Raw genomic sequence first — 16,997 nt, 5'->3', positions numbered from 1 at the left:
TCATTTCTACTTGCAATGACTGGTGCTATTGGGACAATAATAATTAAAGGCAGTGATTAAAGATATCTCCAGTTTTTATCACACTTTTTATAAATTATCTTTAGTATTTCATGACAGGTTAAAATAGATATTTTTACTTAAGATATATTATTTTATGCCTGTTTGTAGTATTGCTGGGGCATGTAATCATTCATCAAATCTCTTTTTGTTTTGTTTTTCCTAATCAGTATATAAACAAGCTATATTATGTAGCCTAATCTTAAGATTTGAAAGCAGAGGGTCCTGCTTCTCTCTCTGAAGCCAGGTTTCTGGGTTAGTAACGGTTTGATCAGCTACCAGGAGTGTATGGAATATAAGATTTTTCATAGAGTTGAAGCAGTTGTGAGAGCTAACAAAGAACCCTTCGCATTAAAGGCAGTGTCTGACTATTGTAGGTCCGCAGGGTTGAGAGTGGGGAACAAAAGCAGGATGTGAAGCAAGGGGAAGCAGAGATAACCCGGAACCTCTGAGTACAAACTGGGACCTACATCTGTTTCTCTTAACCTCCCACTTTGATGATGTGGGTGGCCCCCAGGGAAAGTGAGTGTCCTTTGTCCCAAGGCACACATGACTAGCCAGGACTCTGAGAAGCCAAAGGATGAAATGTGGGAGCTGGAGGAGCTGCACAGTAAAGCAGCCAGTCAGCAGCAACCTGTGTCAGACACAGGAGCACCTGGTGCCCTGTACCAAACTCTGAGCCCAGGGGCTCCTGCTTTACTTTCGTCTTCCAAATATCATACAAGCTACTCCTCTGGCCATATCTAACCTGGAACCATACAGGGGAGGAAATTCTGGGAAATATAGCCCTAGTTCGCTAAGTCAAAACAATACAAAATAGAGCAATACAAAAGCATTCACTTACCTATAAAACAGGACTAATAATATTCATCTAGCTTGGTGTCATGAATGGTAGAGCTAAATCATGTAAAGTATATGAATATAATATATGCTCACTTAGTGATGTCCATTACTAATACGGATCATACCAATAGACGTCCTAATACTGAGTGTATGTGTCTTGCTGCTTTCGTTTACTTTTACCAGTGAACCATACACTCTGTGCTACCTTCCTTAAAAATTTGCTTTACTTAATGTCAACTCACACCAGTTACATTATTTCTTATGTAGCTTCCCAACATTGTGTCAATTCTTATACCTGTTTCTCCCTCTGACATAATGATATTTTCATTTTGGTACGAAAAGAGTAGATACTGCAGGGCTATTATGTGGGTAAAATTAAACACTGATATGACTACTTTACAAACTGAAAATTCATCTTAACTATCATTTCATTAGCTTGGCTTTAGAATCATAATGATATGACAGGTGTGTATCTTTTCACATTTCACAAATAATCCCGAAGCAAATAAGAGTAGTAACAATTTGTAGATTGTATTATGGTATTGTTGCCTGGTGTTTTCGTGCATATAGAATAACAAGAATAATAATAAGCCATTCACTATAGGCCATAATCATAATAACCTTAGGATTAGTGACTTCATATATTTGCTCATGTATTAATAGTTAACACTCAAAAATTATAAATTTTCTTGGTTAACCAAGACTCTTAGAACTGGTATCAACTGATAGTCAATAGTGAAATTCTCTTCAATTTCCTTAAAATGTGTCTTGAGAACATTTAGGCCTACAAAACTTTATTTATTTATTTTTTTCCCCCCTCACAACTTTGCTTTAAAAAAGAAACTAAAATCTGATCAGTGCTTCCTTAGTTCTTTTTCTATCCTGTTGATGGCATTTTCTCTGTTATAATATTTATCTTCAGTATTATTTCTTCTATGTAACAATATCTATCATATTATATAATATCAAGTTAATACTTTGATCATTGAGTTTAATTTGTGAATGCTTAATAATTTTACAGAGTCATGTTAACTAATAAAGGGAACAAATAAAGTTTAATTTTTTGTATTTTGTAGGGGTAAGGACTTTAAAGTCTTAAAGTCTGGCACTTTAAATAATAGTGTTGTTGATAGCACTTCTCAAAGTCACTGTGATTTTCACAAAAAGAAACGAAGAGGACAGTATTTTCCAGGGAGAAAATAATTCTCTTTGAGGGATTCAAGAGCTTATATTTATGTGGCCTGATGATTTTTACCAGGGGCAGATCCAGGTTTTGTGGGACCAGAAACATATACAACTAGGGTAGAAGATTCTTTAAGGAAAGGAGCACAAAATTATGATGATAAAATTGTTAGGAATAAAAAGATTTCCTTGGATGAGGCCATTTAATTGACTGACCCTGCATCTTAATCTTTAATAACTTCACACAAAATCTGCCTCTGGTCTAGGGAAATACTGGATGACTTTTTCATTACAGTTAAGTGTTTTGAAATAAAATTAAGAGCATTTTGCTAAAACTTCAACAGTTTGGATCTAATTGTGTATTATAAAATAATTCACTTTTTTATTCTGAGAACTGTACAAAATAATAGACAGTGGCTTCATAGTTTATTTCATCTTTGAATGCTGTTAAGTATTTAATGACAGCGGGGGATAGTGAAAGATATCCTTTTAAAATTTGTCAGCAATATTGATTTGGTACCTACTATGTGAGGGGCAGAAATCATGGCATAAAACATCTATTGAGGTTTTTCTTCTCAACAATTTTATGCTAAGAACAACATAACTCCTGACTCGTAAGGGCATTTTGGAAAGGGTAAATGAAGTGGTAGCACAAGGTTTACTTTAACAACTAAAAAAATGTGTCATATGTATTAATGTCAACAACTGGAATTTTACCTCATTAGGCAATTTCTGGATCTAAGGCTCTGATTATTATTCTAAGCAGAAAAAATATGCTAATTATTCACTGAATGTAGAAGGAAAAAAGGTGTAAAATCTCCTGTTAGCCGTGTGACCATGTACTAATTGCATGTCATGTGTCAAAATAATGCAGCTCACTGTGCCTAAAGCAATTAGACACACAGAACTCCATTAATGAAGCACTGTCTGTCACTAAAAGTGTTTTCTGTGCTATAGTTGAAGATTAAAATATTAACTTCTCAAATATTTATGATAGTTACTGACAGCATTTCAAAATGTTGCTTTTAACAAAAGCTTTCTATTAAGAATTAGTTTTTAATTTGGATTTTATATTCAAAGAAGTTATTAACATATGGGAGTAAGATGGGATTTCTTACTATCTGAAGAGGGTTTGTTAAAAAAGATAGACTACTTTTAGAAAACTTTACCATGTCTTTGACCCTTAATTTTTCCCTCAGAAAGGGGCTTTCTGAGGGTATTACCAAAACATCTTTTTCCTCATTTACATATTCATTTGACAATGACATGCAAAGGTAAGTTTCACTTACATTATCTTTTTCTGTTATTCAAATTAATCAGCTCTGAACTCACTGCAACAAGTCAGGCCCTGGTGGTCAAATATCATCTACATATTATTTGGTGATTTGAGAAGTATCCAGAAAGAATGCCAGTAACCTAAGAGATTATCAATTCTAGCTTATTTAGTAATAGTAGCACACTGCTACTTCTGTACCAAATCCATTTATTGAGTGATTACTGAGTACCAAGCAGTATGCTTGGCATACGATATTTTATTCAATTCTAGCCTTGCATGCCTTATTTGTTCCCTTACTCTTTGTAACCATCCAATTTTGATCTAATTACCCTTATGACTAACTGGCTTTGCCATGGTCTACACCTGAGGTTTTACAGTTTGAAAGTTTTTACAGTTTGAAAGTTTTACAGTTTGAAATTAAAGAGCAACAATGTTCTTTAATTCTTTGATGTATTTTAGTACTATTTCTTTCAGTACATTCTCCTTCTTCAACTTTTATGAATGCAAAAAAAAATGTGTTCTCTGTTGGTCAGAAGATCTTGATCTCAATCTATCTAGGATCAGTTGTTTTCAGAAATGTGCTTAGATTCTTCCCAGGGAAGAATAATTCTGCATATTAATTCAGGTAAAAACAATTGAATGTTACTAAACTTGAGCCATACTAATTAAGATAACATATCCACTGATTTTGAAAAGTTCATTTTGCCATTTCCAAGGTGTCTTCTGGTTTTAGAGGAAGTCTAATGTTTTTTAATCATACCTTAGAAAATCTAGTGCAAAACAGCCTATCCTAAATTAGTACTCCAAACTTCTTACTCTAGCTTAATAAATGTTGAAATTCAGCCCAGTGTTAAATTATAAATCTTCACTCAGATGGCAGTAAATATTAATTTTTTGTTTGTTTTCACATTCAAAGCTCAAGGATCACTCACAGTTTTTATAATAAATGATATGTTTTTTCCTTTTCCCCTCTGACCACTCCTCTTTATGTAAGAAAAGGACAGCCTGGGGGTGTCTGGGTGGCTCAGTTTTTAAGTGTCTGCCTTCGGCTCAGGTCATGATCCCAGGGTCCTGGGATGGAGTCCTGCGTCAGACTCTCGATGGGAAGCCTGCCTCTCCCTCTCCCACTACCCCTGCTTATGTTCCCTCTCTCTGTCTCTTTCTCTGTCAAATAAACAAATAAAATCTTAAAATTAAAAAAATAAAATAAAAATAAAAGGTAAGAACAGCCTGATTACCTAGAAATATTCATTAGTAATGCAAACTTGGAGTAGAACATTTGCAGCCACATTAGTAATTTTTCTGACTGGTAGGAAAACTATCTGCAGTCTTAGCTGACGAGTGCTTATTCATTAACACCCTGAGTGTGATGATCTCTAGATACTCTACTACTGTGGGGTAGTCTACTAACGAATATTAACAAGTGATTATTTGGTTGGAGGCTCACATAGGGAGGGATAGGTAAAGTTTCAGTATTTATACTGAAAACTTCAGTATTTATACTGAAAACTGTTATAATATAACAAGGATACTGTTATCACATATCTGTACCTGAATTTGAAAGACAATTATTTCAAATCTTTAGCACATGGGTATTGGACATTTAGGGGAGAAAAATTCAATTTGTCTTCACATTGTGTGAATCATTGAATAGAAAATAGATTATTCAAGCAGCTAAAACAATAATTTGCTCAGTTTTGAAATTAAACCCTTTGGCCATCTCTGGACCTGTTCTCAGAAAGGATGACGTAAGAAAAATATGTTGGAGGGATTAGATTCCTTAGTAGATTTTAGGCATTTTTCCTTTGTGCAAGTTGTTGGTGATTTAAAAATACTTTACTATTTAAAGAAAAACATTAATTTCTTTCTATTTTCCATTCAGATAATTTTATAAGTATTTTAATTTTGATAAGTCCTGTTTCATATAAAGTTAGTTTAGTTGAATCTAGTAGCATGCATGCTCCATAAATATAAGAATTGTTTTTTCTGTTTTGATTAATACTGGTACTTGGTATTATTTAATTCCTGGTACATAGAGTGGTATCTAGCACTAGTAGGTGTTTAATAATTATTTCTGAAATGAATAGGTAAATGTTTTATATTCTTTCCTATCTTTATTCATTTTATTTTTATTATATTAATATTTCAGCACATAGAGAAGATTTATATGTTATGCAAATGTTATTAATAAAGCATAATGACCTAACACTCAGCCCAAAATATAGGAATTACCAATAATTTGCATCTACCTATATGTTTTTCCCTTGTCTTATCACTATGATTCTTTCCTCAGAGACAACACTATCCTAAATTTTGTTTGTGCTTTTTCTAATATGGGGTTCTGTCATAAATATTGAATATTTAAGAATATCTTGTTTAGTTTTACTGTTTTGGGGGGCTATAAAATGGCATTACACTATAAGTTATCTTCTTAGACTTGCTTTTTTTTTTACTCATTATGCTTTCAAGATTTATTGTTACTGCTACATGTGTATCTTCCACATGCTGCTATATAACAATCAATTGTGTGTCTATATTAGCTTGATAAAAAATTTTTATTTTTACCAGTCTTTTACTCTTCTGTAGAATGCTGTTATCAACATTCATGTATGTCTCCTGATGCATATGCATAAAACTTTATCACAGCTATTACCACAGAAATGGAATTCCTGAGTTGTAGGATATTCATTGGATCAGCTTTGAAAGGAAGTGTCTATTTTTGCACAGTGATTTGGGCATTTAAATTAGCAGCTTGCCCTCCAAGTGGCAGTGTATGAGAATTCCCACTGCTCTATATCTTCACCAATACTGTAATGCATTCTCAATTTTTGTTAGCTTTGACATTTTTGCTTGTTTTCTTTTCTGTTTTTGTTATTTATTGCTTTGGGATAGAAGAAATCTTGGAGATCACTTATGCCACTTGTGAGTCAGAGATGTCTCAAATAGTATGTATGACTTTACAGACTTTAGTTGTTTAGGTCCCTTAGTCAGCTTCAATTTAGCCATATTGCCAGAACCTGAATACCCTTCATTCATTTGCAATTTGAAAAGTTATTCAAAAGTTGCTAGATATAAGTTCAATATACAAAAGTCAATTACAGTTTCATATGCAAGCAATAACACATTAGAAAGTATACTCTTGAATCAATGCCATTTAAATGACTAAAAATATAAGACTAAATATAGACTAAAAATAAGTCTAAAAAAGAATGTGGCAAAACTCTTAGGGAGAAAACTATATAACACCTAACAGATAAAAATGGGGATTTATATAATTGAATATGAATATTCAATATTCATAAAAAAATCAATTCTCCCAAAACTGATCCATTAATTCAAAACAATCTCATTTCAAATCCTAATAAGATTATTTACTGATCTAAATACCAAACTCATTCTAAAACTCATATGGGAGAATAAAAGGCTAACAATTGCTAAGGCATTTTAAAGAAGAAACATCAGACAAAAATTGTCCTGGTAAATGTCAAAAATTATATGGAGCTTTGGGACACCTGGATGGCTCAGTTGGTTAAGCACCAGACTCTTGGTTTCAGTTAAGGTCATGATCTCAGGGTCTTGGGATCCAGCCCCATGTCAGGCTCCATGCTCAGTGGTGAATCTGCTTGAGATTCTTTTTCCCTACCTTCCTGCCCCTCTCTCTGCTCTTTCTTTCTCTCTTTCTCTAATAAATCAAACTTTAAAAAATTTTTTCTATACAGAAAAAAATAATATATTTGATGACATTAAAATAAAGAACTTTAGGGACATACAGAATAAAAACTCTTATACACAAACAAAAATGCAAGAATATTCAAAGCAACATTGATTAAAATAAGAAAAATCAAAACCCAAAAAGCAATAGTCAAATGTCTTTCAAAAATAAAGTAGTATATTAAAAATGAAACATGATACAGCAGTTTGAGTGAACTAGTGCTACACATATCATGAACGACCCTCACAAATATAATGCTGATTGAAAAGAAATGAGGTAGAGAAGTATAATTTAACATTAAAAGTTTCCAAAGAAAGGATGGCATAAAAATGGAAGAATAAGAATTTTTTACTATCTTCCTTCCTTCCCCCTCCCCCCCGCCCCAACACAGACACACATAGTACAGTGAGTTTGGCAATCATCAGTCCACAAGAGTCCTTTGTGAAAGTCTGAGAGTCTATCAGAGCAGTCCCAGCACACTTTTGGAGAAAAAAAATCTGAGATTGGAAACTTTGAAGTAGGTGAGAGGAACAATTACACCTTACCTGTGCCACCCCTACCACAAGACATCAAAACTCAGTGCCAAGAGAGATCATCTCAGCCAGATTTCTCCTACTGGTGAAAGTAATAGTATGTTAGTGACCATTTAGCTTCCTCAGCTGTGTGGGATGCTGCCAGAGACCCACTTCTTTTCTGCCATATCCAGAATACTGAGATTTGTTGTGTAACTAGCAGGCAGGGAGTGGCTGGGGGAACCTAGCCTGAGCTCTCAGAGAACATCAGGGGGAGGCAGCACCTCTTAGGAGGCTGTATCAGGAAAACCATCCATGAATTTTAGGGGACATCTTCCTTATAGATACACCTAACTGGCCCTCAGGCACCCCCAATGCTCTGTGTACCTCACCCACACAACACCCACTGGCAAAGAGAGTGGCCAGCTTCTTGTGCAAACACCCGAAGGTGACAAGAGTGAGCCTTTACAGATGGCTGGTGAGGAAGCAGGCTGGTAAGAAAGCTGCTTCACAGGAAGCAGGCTCAACTCTGCTGGATTGGGAGAAAGTGCACACACACTTGAAAATTCAGTACCATATAGGAAGAGCAAATGGGAGACTGGCTTTGTAGGATGAAGAAGAGAAGGCATACAATCATAAGATTTCACCCTTAAGAGGGAACTAGACATGTGGAGCAATGTTACCCATTTCAAAAAGCCTTAGAAATCCTCAGAATCCCTAAAAGGGGTAATGGAAGGTATTTCTCTCCCAAAGTTAGTTACTGAAGACTGAAAACAGTTGATTTCTTCTTCAGATGAAAAGATAACAACGCAAGCCCTCAGGAACAGGATAAACAAGGAAACACAACACGACCAAAGGAACATAATATTTTCTTCTAACTAACCCCAAAGAAATGGAAATCTGCAATTTGCCTGATAAAAAATTCAAAATAGTTGTTTTAAGGAAACTTAGCTGCAGGAGAACACAGGCAGAAAATACAGGAAAAAAAATGCATAAACAAAATGAGAAGTTTAACAGAAAAAATAGAAATCTTGAGAAGTATCAAACACTACCAAACCAAGCTGAAGAATACAATGATTAAAAAGTGCAGTAGAGAGCATCCATATCAGGCTTGGTCAAGCAGAAGAAAGACTCTGGGAAGAAGAAGACAAGTCCAACAAGAGGAAGCAAAGAAAAAAAATGAAAAAAAAAGTGAAGAAATCCTATAGAGACCTTGGAATATTATTAAAAGAAACAATTTTGGCATAATTGGAGCTCCAGAAGAAGAGAGGGAGAGAGGGGAAGAAAGCTTACTTGAAGAAATAATGGCTGGGAACATCCCAAATGCAGGGGACCTTTTGGACATCTGTGTTCATGAAACTCCTATGTCCCTAAACAATTTTTACCCAAAAAGCTCTTCTCTGAGACACATCATAATAAAACTAAAATTTAAGACAGAAAGAGAATTTTAAAATCAGCAAGAGCAAAAATACTCCCCAAATACAAGGGAACCTCTCAAAATGCTTGTGGTAGATTTCTCAGCAGAAAGCTTGCAGTCCAGGAGATAGTGGAATGATATATTCAAAATACTGAAAGGAAAAAAAAAAAAACCCAACTGCCCCAAAAGAAATGGAAAAACCCTGGAAATGTCCCTCAGAAATGAAAGTGAAGTAAAGAGTTCATTACCATTACAAGAAATGCTGAAAGGGGTTTTTCAAAATGAAGTGAAAAGATCCTAATTAACAACATGAAAACATATGAAAATATAAAACACACTGATAAAGGTTAAGTATATAGTTAAATTTAGAATACTCTAATACTGAAATACCATGGGGTATTAGTCACTTATCTCTGTTATAAAGGTTAAAGGACAGAAGTGTTAAAAATAACTATAACTATAGTTATATAGTTATATAGTTAAAAATAACTATAACTATTATAATTTATTAATGAATGCACAACATAAAATAAATGTAAATTATAAATCAAAAACAAAATGTAAGTATAGTAGAATAAAAGAGTGGAGTTTTTGTGTGTGATTGAAGCTAATTTGCTATCAGTTTAAAATAGACTATTATATTTATAAGCTGTAATATATAAGCCTCATGGTAACCACAAAGCAAAAACCTGTAGTAGATACACAGAAGATAAAGAGAAGGGAGTCAAAGCCTCTTACCCTGGAAAATCATCAATTCACAAAGGAAAATAGCAAGAAAGGAAGAAAGGAATGGGGGAACTACAAAGTAGCCAGAAAATAACAAATAAGATCAGTACAACATTGCTTATAAATAACAACTAAAATGCATTAAATGTATTACCAAAGTTGATTAAATTCCCCAATCAAAAGGCATACAGTGGTTGAATGTATTAAAAAAAAAAAAAAAAAAGACCCAACTATGTACTGCTTACCCAAGACTTCAGCTTTAAATGAACACACAGGCTCAAAGTGAAGAGATACAAAAAGAAATGCTGTGCAAAAGGAAACCTAAAGGAAAGAGGGGTAACTAATAATATATCAAACAAAATAAATTTTAAGTCAGAGCTATAACAAGAAGCAAAGAAAGTCATCATCTAATGTAAAGGGATCCATTCACTGAGAGGATATAACAGTTGTAAATAAATATGCATCCAATATGAGATCCTCTAAGTATATTATGCATATATTTACAGATGTGAAGGAAGAAATAGATATACAATAATTAAATGCAATAGAGATACAATAGAATTGAATAAATAGAAAGGCAATAATTGTTGGAAGCTTCAATATCCATTTTCCATAATGGATAGACCATACAAGAAGAAAACATTGGACTCAAACTCTGTTTTAGAACATATGAACCTAACAGGGGTGTGTGTGTGTGTTTGTGTGTGTGTGTGTGTGTGTGTGTGTTTGTGTGTAGAACATTCCATTCAGGAGCAATGTGTACATTCTTTTCAAGTGTACACAGGTCATTCTTAAGGATAGATTGTATGTTAGGAAACAGAAAAAGCCTTAGTAAATTTAAGAGTAAAGTCAAATTGAGCATCTTTTCTGACCACAATAATATGAAACTAGAACTTAATTATAATAAGAGAACTGGAAAAGTTAGAAATACATGGAAATTAAACCACACACTCCTGAACAACCAGTACATCAAAGAAGAAGCAAAAGGGAAATTAAAAAAATATCTCGAGACAGATGAAAATGGACACACTAAGTACCAAAACTTACAGAATGCAGTAAAAACAGTTTTAAGAGAGAATGCTTAGTAATGAACACCTACATTAAGAAAGACCTCAAGGGGTGCCTGGGTGGCTCAGTGGGTTAAGCCTCTGCCTTCGGCTCAGGTCATGATCCCAGAGTCCTGGGATGGCCCCGCATCGGGCTCTCTGCTCAGCGGGGAGCCTGCTTCCTCCCCTCTCTCTCTGCCTGCCTCTCTGCCTGCTTGTGATCTCTGTCTGTCAAATAAATAAATAAAATCTTAAAAAAAAAAAAAGAAAGACCTCAAATAAATAACCCAACTTCCCACCTCAAAGAATTGGAAAAAGAATAATCTAAGACCAAAGATAGCTGAAGGAAGAAAATAACAAATTTCAGAGCAGCAATAAATGAAATAGAGATCAGTAAAACAATAGTAAAGATAAATAAAATGCTGGTTTTTAAAAAGATAAACAAAATTTACAAATCTTCAGCTAAACTAAGAATAAAAAGACTAAAATAAAATTAGAAATGGAACAGGAGGCATTGCAACTGATACCACATAAATAATATTCATAAGAGATTACTGTAAACAAATGAAACAACCTAAATAAATGGGTAAATTCCTAGAAACATACAACATTTGAAGACTGGGTAATAAAAATAGAAAATTTATGCAAAACAATAATAAGTAAGATGATTGAATCAGTAGTCAAAAATCTCCCCACAATTTTCACTTTTATTTCCCTTGCCTTTAGAGGCATGTTTTGAAACAAGTTGCTGTGGCCAATGTCAAAGAAATCCTCTAGGATTTTGATAAATTCCTGCCTCACGTTGATTTTAAATTCATCTATGCATATGGTATAAGAGAATGGTTGAGTTTAATTTTTCTATACATAGCTGTCTAATTTTCCCAGCACTATTTATTGAAGAGACTGTCTTGTTTCCACTGGATATTTTTTCCTGCTTTGTCAAATATTAGTTGACCATAGAGATGAGGGTCTATATCTGGGCTCTCTATTCTGTTCCATGGGCCTCTCTGTTTGTTTTTGTCCCAGTACCATGCTGTTTTGGTGATCACAGCTTTGTAGTAAAACTTCGAATCAGGCAATGTGATGCCCCCCAGCTTTGTTTTTCTTTTTCAACATTTCCTTGGCAATTCAGGGTCTTTTCTGGTTCCATACAAATTTTAGGATTGTTTGTTCCAGCACTTTTTGAAAACTACCAGTGGATTTTTGGTCAGGAGGACATTGAAAGTATAGATTGCTCTATAGAGCAATGTAAAGTACATAAAGTATAGATTACTCTATACTTCTCGGTATAGACATTTTAACAATGTTTATTCTTCTAATCCATGAGCATGGAATGTTTTTACATCTTTTTTGTGTCTTCTTCAATTTCTTTCATGAGTGTTCTGTAGTTCCTTGAGTACAGATCCTTTACCTCTTTGGTTAGGTTTATTCTAACGTATCTTATGGTTCTTGGTGCAGTAGTAAATGGAATCAATTATCTAATTTCCTTTTCTTTTTTTTAAATTTATTTTAATTTGACACACAGAGATCACAAGTAGGCAGAGAGGCAGGCATAGAGAGAGTGAGGGAAGCCAGAGAGCCTGACGTGGGGCTCAGTCCCCAGACCCCGGGATCATGACCTGAGCTGAAGGCAGAAGCTTAACTCACTGAGCCACCCAGGTGCCCCTCTAATTTCCCTTTCTATATTTTCATTGTTAGTTTATAAGAAAGCAACTGATTTCTGTGCATCGATTTTGTATCCTGCTATATTACTAAATTGCTGTATGAGTTCTAGTAGTTTGGGGGTGGAGTCTTTTGGGTTTTCCATATACAATATGCTGTCAGCTGTGAGGAGAGAGAGTTTGACTTCTTTGTCAATTTGAATACTTTTTATTTCTTTTTGTTGTCTGATTGCTGTTGCTAGGACTTCTAGTACTATGTTGAACAACAGTGGCAAGAGTGGGCATCCTTTTCATGTTCCTGATCTCAGTGGGAAGGCTGTCAGTTTTTCCTCATGAGAATGGTATTTGCTGTAGGTTTTTCATAGATAGATTTTATGAAGTTGAGGAATGTTTTCTCTGTCCCTATACTTTGAAGAGTTTTAATTAGGAACAGATGCTGTATTTCGTCAAATGCTTTTTCTGCATCAATTGAGAGGGCCATGTGGTTCTTCTCTCTTCTCTCATTGATTTGTTCTATCACATTAATTGATTTGTGAATGTTGAACCACCCATGCATCCCAGGAATAAGTCCCACCTGGTCATGGTGCATAACCGTTTTAATGTACTGTTGGATCCTATTAGCTAGAATCTTGTTGAGAATCTTGGCAACCATATTCATCAGGGATATTGGTCTGAACTTCATCAAGATAAAAAGCTTCTGCACAGCACAAGAAACAGTCAACAAAGCAAAGAGGCAACCCACGGAATGGGAGAAGATATTCACAAATGACACTACAGACAAAGGGCTGATATCTAAGATCTATAAAGAACTCCTCAAACTCAACACCCATAAAACAGATAATGATGTCAAAAAAATGGGCAGAAGACATGAATAGACACTTCCCCAAAGAGTACATACAAATGGCTAACAGACACATGAAAAAATATTCATCATCATTAGCCTTCAGGGAGATTCAAATCAAAACCACATTGAGATACCACCTTACACCAGTTAGAATGGCCAAAATTAACAAGACAGTAAACAACATGTGTTGGAGAGGATGTGGAGAAAGGGGAACCCTCCTACACTGTTGGTGGGAATGCAAGTTGGTACAGCCACTTTGGAAAAGAGTGTGGAGATTCCTCAAGAAATTAAAAATAGAGCTACCCTATGAGCCTGCAATTGCACTACTGGGTATTTACCCTAAAAATACAGATGTAGTGAAAAGAAGGGCCATTTGTACCCCAATGTTCATATCAGCAATGGCCACAGTCACCAAACTGTGGAAAGAGCCAAGATGCCCTTCAACGGATGAATAGATAAAGAAGATATGGCCCATATATACAATGGAATATTACACAGCCATCAGAAAGGATGAATACCTTTTGTATCAACATGGATGGGACTGGAGGAGATTATACTGAGTGAAATAAGTCAAGCAAAGTAAGTCAGTTATCATATGGTTTCACTTACTTGTGGAACATAAGGAATAACATGGAAGACATTAGGAGAAGAAAAGAAAAAGTGAATTGGGGGAAGTTGGAGGGGGAGATGAAGCATGAGAGACTGTGGACTCTGAGAAATAAACTGAGGGTTTAGGGAGGTTGAAGGGATGAGTGAGACTGGTGGTGGGTATTAAGGAGGGCACGTATTACATGGAGCAATGGGTATGGTGCATAATCAATAACTCTTGGAACACTGAAAAAAAATCTCCCCAGAAACAAAAAACTCGGAACCAGGTAGTTTCACTGGCTGATTCTACCAAACACTTAAAGAATTATGTCAATTCTTCTTACAGTCTTCCAAAGGAAAAAAAAAAATTGAAGAGAGGGGGACACTCTCAAACTCATTTTATGAGGCTAGCATTCCTCTGATATCAAAGCTACTACAGAGGAAAAAATTATCTACAGGTCAGTATCTCTCATGAACATACATGCAGAAATTCTCAATAAAATACAAGCAAAACAAATTTAGCAATTCATAAAAGGATCATACATGATAAGTGAAATTTATTCCTGGGATGCAAGGATGATTTATAACCTTTTATAAAAGATAAAGAAATATATATGGTCATCTCAATAGATGGAGAAAAAACACTTAAAGTACAACACTGTTTTATGATTACAGACTCTTATCTAATTGGGTGTAGAAGAAACGTACCTCATGTAATAAAGGCCGTACATGTCAAGCCCATAGATAACATCATAGCCAATGGTGAAAGATTGAAGTTTTTCCTCTATGATCAGGAAGAAGATACTCCTATTCAACATAGACCTGGAAGTTCTAGCCAGAGCAGTTAGGCAAGAAAAAGAAATAAACACATGCAATTTAATAGCAAACAGTTTGATTAAAAAACAAACAGAGACCTGAATAAACATTTTTCCAAAGAAGACCTATAGATGGTCAAGACTTATGTGAAAAGATTCTCAACATCTCATATCTTTGGGGGAATTCAAATCAAAACCACAATGAGATATCACCTTATACCTGTTGGAGTGGCTATCATCAAAAAAGATAAAATAAATCTTTGGAAGGATGTGAAAAGGAAATCCCTGTGCACCATTGGTGGGAATGTAAATTATTGAAACCACTATGGAAAACAGTCATGTTTCATAAAAAAATAAAAAATGAAACTATGACCCAACAATCTCACTTCTGGGTATATATTGAAATAAATGAAATCACTATCTTAAAGAGATATCTGCACTTCCATCTTCATTGCAGCATTACTTACAATAGCTAAGACATGGAAATGACCTAAGTGTCCATCAACAGATGAATTCATAAAGAAAATGTGAAAAATTATATATATCTGTATATATACATATGTATGCATGTACATATATATGAATACCATTCAGCCATTGAATAGAAGGAAATCGTCATTTGTGACAACATGGAGGGATCTTGAAGGCATTAATCTAAATGTAATAAGTCAAAGGAAAATACTGTATGATCATATATGTGGAGTCTAAAAAAGCTGAATTCATAGATAAAGAGAGTAGAACGGTGATTTCCAGGGGTTGGAGAAAATGGAGACATGTTGGTCAAAGTGCACAAACTTGTAGTTAAAAGATGAGTAAGTTCTAGGGCTCTAATAAACATCATGGTGGCTATAGTTAATAGTAGTATCTTAATCACTTAAAAGTCCTTAAATACAGTTAAATTTTATCACTACATGAAAAGGTAATTCTATGAAGGGATGGATATAGTAACTAACCTTATTATCACTTCACAATATATGTGTGTATCAAATCATCACATTTTATACCTTAAACTTACATAATGTTATATGTCAATTACATATCAGCAAAGATGGAAAATATTTTAAAATTTTGCCACAAAAATCACAATTTATGGATGCAAAAGTAGCAAATATATAAAGATATGAATGGAAATATTAACCAAATTTAACATAGTGATTTCTTAAGAGGCCAAGGGAGAGATGAATGGGATATATGCAAAGTTACAGGGAGCTATTCAACCATATAGATAATGTTTCATTTCTCACGCTTGGTATATTAGTGTATATTATAATGCTTGTTAGGCCTTTTGAATTTCTGATACACTTCACAAAATACATATTCAGTTCTTTTTTACCTTCTAAATTTTTCATTGATTAGACTATGTACCGTTTAGCTTGATTTTTCTTTTTATTTTAGCTTGATTTTTCTTTAATTTCTCATTTATATTAGCCCATCTCATATCTGTATAGTTCAAAACATAAAAATTGGCTCATAATAGCTTTAATCTTCATTTTAAAACCTTTTAAAAAATTAGCTGCCCATCAACATTGTACTGAGCATCCACTCTGTGTGCGGTACCATACTCACTTTTAGAAAGGCAAAAATAAAAAAGAATAGCAACCCTGATCTTGGGGATCTAGCAATTCAGTGAAGAAGATCAGCATGTGAATAATTATAGCATAAAAAGCAGTGTTATATAAAAGGAACTAATGAAGTGGCTCATGAAGTTTGAGTACCAGTATTTATCATTCTAGATACAGGGAACAATACATATAAAGACAAAGTTGTGGACAACATATTGTTTCAAAATTTTGGATTTTCTAAAGTCTATCTGAAGTCTGACTGTCTTAAGGAAGATAATACTGCTTTTCTCAGCTCTGACAAGCTATTGTTATAATTCTGCTTGTTATTCTCATTCCATAGAATTTGATTTCTAGACATTGTCACCTATTGCTCAGTTTATTTTAATTATGGAATTTAGGTAAATTCTTCCTAGTTTCCTACGGAAACAATAATTAACTACACTGGGAATAGTAGTCTTAAGTGGTTCACAAATGAGCATATCTGAAACAATGCCCCTGTGCTGTAAATCTTATCCATCCAATTTATAGTGCTGACTTCTGGGAAATAAAAACTGTTGTTTCTATATTGGAAAATGAAGTAGTTTGTAATTTAAGAAGGATACAAAGAGAGCAAGAGAAAAAGAGCATTTTAGTCGGGTTTAGGGCTTGAATAACTGGCTTTCTTTAGTGTTGGGTTTACCAGGACAAAATGTGACAGAGGGGGATTGCTGCTCTAACAGAAGCTCAATCTGCTGGAAGAACACAAAGAGGCTGGTG

Source organism: Mustela lutreola, chromosome 7 (assembly GCF_030435805.1).
Source record: "Mustela lutreola isolate mMusLut2 chromosome 7, mMusLut2.pri, whole genome shotgun sequence".
Taxonomy (NCBI): domain Eukaryota; kingdom Metazoa; phylum Chordata; class Mammalia; order Carnivora; family Mustelidae; genus Mustela; species Mustela lutreola.
Note: the sequence above shows the minus strand (reverse complement) of the source record.